Raw genomic sequence first — 6,716 nt, 5'->3', positions numbered from 1 at the left:
AAACATCACACAAGCCCACTGTTGCGGAGTCCACAATGCATGCTCTCTACTCCAGTCTAACCGCAGGCGACAGTGAGTTACAGTAAGTGGAACGCATCTGATAGGTCTAGGAGCATATAGACCAATCTACCCTAAGCGTCTGTACACTGTCTGCCTTGAAATTGTCGTACCAGTGGCTGAAGAGTGCTGACGAGACAGGTCTGAGGCTGTGCTCCGCCTGTTTCTTTTGGCAGTAACTACCAAATACCGGCCCTCATTCGGCATTGTAACTCTGGGGCGACCCGTGCTGTAACGTCTACTCATATTACCATCATCTTGGAATCGTTGCCAAAGCCTGGAGATGATACTTTGGGCAGTTCCAAGTTCGTCTGATACTTCCAGTTGGGTACGCCCACATTCCAGACGGCCGTTAATTCTACCACGTAAAGAATCATCCAAATGCGTCCTTTGTGTGATAACTATTCGGTTATTGCACTGAAATGCTTATAAAGCGCCTGCGAACAATTTTACTTCTTTGCTTGTATTCCTTATATATCACTCTCTTACACTCTCGTCATTGTGATGTACCATAGGTGTCATCTGGTTACTTTCTGAAATTTGCCTATGATTCTTGAAGATGTGTGTAGTGATTTTACAGGTAATATATTTATTTTAGAGTTCGATTTCCTCGTGACTCCGAATTATCCTTAATTTATGGACATGAGTGTAATTAGTTTAGAGAAATGTACTAATAATACTGAGATAATTTTCAGCTAAAATTTCGTTTTTCACGGAAATAAACTTCATAAATATAATTCTGTTCATTACAGTATCTAAAGAAGCAGATCACTGCCTGCTGTTGAAATATCGGTTTTAAAATTAAAGGTCAATCTAAAATGAGAACAATTTTTTAAATCTTCTATAATGTGATCAGAAAAGTGTTCCGCAGTATTTATATTGATCCTAATGCAATAAGATATGAGAGTTGAATATTTTTAATTTACACAATTATTTTATTTTAATACTTAAATTTATCTAATAATGCACAATTATATATAGAGTTAGTCTTCTTCGCTAGGATAAACTAAATTGGCATACCTAACAAAATTGAAGCGAATTATCGTTCTCTCTGAAAAGAATTCTTGGGAAGGTTTTTAAAAATCTTGGGAAGGTTTTTAAAACAAACCTTTTATTAAATCAGGCCTGGAACATAAATGCACGACTCGTGATTACAAATCAGCCAGCTGCCTATGGCGATGTAACATAAAGTAAAAGTAAATTCAAATTTAAAACTAAATCTAGAAGTCAATAACTACACAAATTAACTAACGCAAAATTGGCTCAAACTTCTCACTCGCGCAGCAATTTAAAAGTCGATAACGACAATGCAAAACCGAATAATTCAATCTTGTCTGAGCTAGCTAAACCTAGTAACGTGGCATCGAGAGGCAAAAAGATGCTCTATCTTAAAATTTTAAAATCTCTCCTTATATAATCTCAAACAAATTTGCATTCTGATAGAAAAACGGAAAGAGAAGTAACAGTAAAGTTCTAAATCATGAATACCTGGTTATTCAAAATAATAATAACCTTACATACTTATGAAGCATTTATTCCCAACATCTGCGTTAAGAAATAGTTACATATGCTTGCCAAGTGTGTAACAGATATACCATGCTCTTGTCATCTTCGTTTCCCCAGGAAAATTTTGTTATCGCTGCCAAAATTTCTTAGAGAATCTCCCTTCTCACGAAATACCACGAGGAAAGGCGTCACCAAATAATTTGTATATCATAATATAAAAATGATCAATTTTACATTTTTTATTATCGCGTTTTCATAGAAAGCAACCAAGTTTTTGAGCTATGTTCATTTTACGCATCGAAATATTCTTCTTCTCAATCTTAAAATAATTTGCTTTCTTCAGTTATTTTTCGTTTCATTTTTGAAGTGGTTCTTGATAATATGATAACAAAATTCTACAAAAGTATACATGAAGTTAAAATAATCGATAAACAAATATCCCACGTATTGATGAAGCGCACAGCTACAATAGTTCGTACACGTGGCCGCAGCAAAAGTTAAAACCTTGCAATACATACGAAATTTGAATTGTAATGTGTGTTTTATACATTTAAAATTATTGTGCAGCTCAGGTGACCAGCATTCTTTATTTATAGCAACTCTAAATATATTTTGTTTTGGACCGCATAGGTAAAATCGACGATGTTCGACATGCATTCTGCTGCCCATGCGTTGAGTTTTTAGGCTTTCGCCACTATTAAGGCTATAAGTGGTGGTCATTTTATTATGAAGGCACTTAATAAGCAGCCACCGCTACCTCCTATGAAGGGAGAGATAATTTATAGCCATGCCTTCTTCGAGACTCGAACCCGGACTTTTCGGTATCGCAGTCGGCTTCTCTAACCAGTATACCGGCTGGGAGTCGCATGTTGAGTATAGATATTCCACTTAAAACAAGGACCCTAAAAAGCAACATTTAGGAACAACACATGCAAGAACACATTTCTTAAAAACAGCACATGTCACATTGAATAACATACTCTCGGAGGGATTATTTACAGAAATATGTTAGAGACATTTTATTTTCAAAATTAAATCTTCGCAATTCTATTACTCTTCCTCATCCACAAAAGTTTATTTTTGTAACAATTATGATAGCATAAATAATTTTAGATTCTACTTTTGTTCGAACATCATAAGTACTTAGGTGAAATTTATTATCACATAAATCAAACATGACATAGTCAGCTTGGCACTGAGTGGGTGATGCAGTTGAAAGTTGTCATTTCGACACGGGTTTGGATTCTGCCAATGAGCTCGTTACATGGGTGCTTTTGTTGCGTTTTTCACATATAACTTAAATATGAAGCATTTTCATTTAGAACGTATTTTAATAAAACACGCGTACGCATAGGAAAACACAAATTCGTAAGCTTTACTTCGTTCATTAGACAAAAAACATAAAATACCACCTTAGGTTTTACTTATAGAATTTATATAGATAGTATGCAATAAAATACCACCTTAGGTTATCTTGTTAAAATCCATTACACCAGATTTGCAAAGCGTTTTACAAAGCTGATTACCATATTTGCAAAGCGCTAATTTATCAGTTTTAAGTAACTAAAAAAGTGGAAAATTTGGTATAACAGACATAATGAAAAAAAAGTACTTATTTCATTATTCTGTAAATTTGGATATCATCCCTAAAAAATCAGATTGCCGACAATGCACACAGTGTGAAAAAAGAAAGAACAAGAAATTCGCTTCTCCGTTGAAATATGATAATGACTGGCACATCGAATCGAAAATCCGAAACTGAAGCGCCATTTTAAAACGGCTACGTCTGCGAGAGAAAATGGCGAACATTTGTGGAATCGCCTGATAGCAGTAACTTTGAAAAGAGTAACAATTTAAACGGCCATCACAACCTCCGATATTGCCCCATTATGACCGTCGCCATCGGTGGCAAGTATCAAACTTAATTGCATTACAGTCTTTCTACTGGGTTTTTTCAGATCGGGAAGTTAGTATTCGAATTTTCCGGTTATTGGAGAGAGTTGCATTTTATAGACCGTTTCCGGAAGTCTGAGCGATATCATGTTTAGTCTCAATTTTCTAGAATTTATAGAGCATGGTATTGTCTTTGTTACTTGAGAAATAGATCTAATACACGAAATTGTGTTCTTATTTTTATTAATTCCATGAGTAAGAATGTGTAATCGTAGAAGAGAACTTTTGCAAAAGCCTTAAACACTTTATGCCTTGTAATGAAAGAGAATTTGACCTTTTCTTATGTTGTCCGTGCATAGTTTTCATCCATTACGATTTCTGCTTACGTTACAGTTCGACATTTTTCTTTAATAATGTTTTAGAAGTACAAAGATATCTCTTGTTTGAATAAACTGAATTGTTATCTTGTACTTTTTAATAACAAAAGCACAATTTGTCAGTTTTTATTTTTAAATACGCACTTTTTCTACATCCTTCTTTTGTATTTTAATGCTTTGTATATCTTTTTAGCTTTCTAAATTTGTGCCTCATAAAAAATATAAAATCGTTTATATCATAATGTTTTATCTACCTTTCAAATATTCCATATCGAAAGCACATTTGACTTTGATTTCTCGCTCAGTGATTACCAGCTGAATTCAGTACAATTATATTTTTGTAACCAGTTGATTAATGGGAAAATATAATGATTATGAAAAAGTAAATTCTATTCAATTTTTCTATATGTCCTAATTTGGGATTCTACCTGTCACAGTTTCTGTGTGTCTCCCCTTCCACCAACATTTTGTATTAAAGTCACATGTAGTGTACCTGATATTTGCACTGTACGTGATATTACTCCCGTACATAAACATGATATTTAGAATACCGTTGTAAAATTATTTAAACTTTTTTATTTATTTTTTTAATTTCTGTGGTGTTTACGTGAAAACTTTTAATGATATCAGAAAATGCTCTAAACGCGTATTTACAGCAAACAATGGCATGCAGCTTCTCTGTAAAACGTCCCTTTCCCTTTAAAACATTTAGGCTTAATTTTCGTTACATTCTAGTTAGAAATATAAAGTACGGTTTGCAGTGAACCATATGGCATAGGAAAACGGCTTTACACATAAAAATATAAATAAATAAACACTTGTGTCTTTTTTTTTACATTCAAACATACTTCTATGTGATAAAAGCTCCAGTAAATCTTGTCTCTGCAATAGTTGCATAGATATTGTTCCTCTAAATAGCCTCCCTAGACGTCAGACAGAATTTTCACAACACTTTACTTAGAAATATGCTATTTGATTTTTTTAACTAAAATACATTGTGTGGAACGACATAAATCATGAAATTTGATTTATATCGTCCCACACAATCATTGTGTAAATGAAAATCATCTGCTGTCCTCGACTGACATCTAAACACACATGGGCACATGCAGAACTTCATTTACAGGATAAGGATAATTATAGTTTGCATTCTTTTAATAATTCAGATTGTTTTAATGTTGATTGGGATCTTCAAATCACTGAATATTGGTAGTTTGACCCTTGTTCGAACCCAGGCCAAAGGGTTCGCTTCAACTTTCTCTTTAAGAGCGCTTCATGAAGCCATCTCTCTCCTTAATCAGATATATTCAAATTTCCAACCTAATCTTTGACGCCTTCATTTGACCTTACGATTATTCAAACGTTTACAACATTCGCAGGATTTAGGTTTAGAGTATCCATTTTTCTTAATTGAAGTTCTCCCTTCGAATCATATCGAAATACAAAGAAAATATTAAAATTAAATTTTTATTACGTATTCAACTTTCTAATCGTTTTATAATTTAAAATGCTTAATTTAATTATGATATATAATTCTTTGTCTAGACAACGTCTCTTGAGTGATTAGGAAATAAGTTTAATAAATAAAGATTTGTTTTCCGCTTTTACTTGTACAGTACTATTCAGCACTTGGAAAAAAAATTACGTTATTATTTATTCTGTAAAATTTATAAATTTAGTCTTGATTTAGAATTGTTTATAATATATAGATGCTGCAAAAACAAATCTGTTACTTAACGATTAGTTTCACGTTTTACAACATAACGTTCACGGAATGTGACTTTTACAGAACATTATTGATTATTAAAACTCTGTGCCTTCATTTGCTTATATCTTAAACTTAGATACTGCCTGCATGTTCTTCCTCGCTTCGCGTATGTATACCTCGCATAGAATTCCTCTCAGATATAAGAGGACAGAGAAATATATTATTTAAAAATTTTAATTTTTCTTCTTGATTGCCGATTCAGGACGTCAGTTTTGAGTTTGTATCGTTTAAATTCCTTAATTTTTAATGGTACGTTACATTTTTTTCAGTAGGAAGTTGGGCCCTTCGAATTTATTTCTCTTTGATACTTAAAGACAAGATTTATTTTCTAAACATCACAATTTTGTTTTTTAACATGAATGTTTATATTCTTCGGAGAAGGTTATCAGGGCTACGGGAGATAAATTTTAAACTACACTAATTGTATTAATTAACCAGAAATTTGCTAATTTTTGTATTAATTAAACATGTAAAGCTGAATATGCTCCTATCGATATGAATAAATAAAATTAAAACACTTAAAATTTTAGTATGTTAACACAAATTTGTCTAATTAAATTAAGTAGTCAAATTTGGTAGCTAAACCTTTTTCCGGATTCGGGCATGTAAAGGTTAATTTCATCCCTGAATTTACTTCAGTTACGTTCTAAATATTTAGAACTGTTTAAAGTATTGATAATAGAAGCACGGTTAATAATTTCTCAAATTTCCTTTAATCCGCTTCTTTATTCTACTTGCATAAATTAATAATCTCAACGGAAGTAATTTGACTTATGTATCTTTCGCAATTAATCTTCTCCCGAGTTAATGGTTGAAAGAAAAACAAAAGGATTGATTTCATTTGAACATAAAATTATTAATTCAAATAATATTAAAAATTGGAAAGAGTTCTAGTACTAAGTGAGCTTAAAATCCTGAAGTAAAAGGCTTATTTTAAAGGAAAGTGATCTATGACATCATTGAAAGTAATTATTAAAATCTGCAGCCAGTGTAAAATTTGCTTGAAATATGAACTTCTAGACTGATTTAGAGATAATTGCAGATTATTTTGAGCATTAGTAATGAAAACATTGTATTAAAATCAATATCATTTCAATGTTTTCATTTATATGATT

Source organism: Stegodyphus dumicola, chromosome 1, assembly GCF_044657685.1.
Source record: "Stegodyphus dumicola isolate Sdum_Otavi_A_Nest chromosome 1, ASM4465768v1".
NCBI lineage: Eukaryota > Metazoa > Arthropoda > Arachnida > Araneae > Eresidae > Stegodyphus > Stegodyphus dumicola.
Note: the sequence above shows the minus strand (reverse complement) of the source record.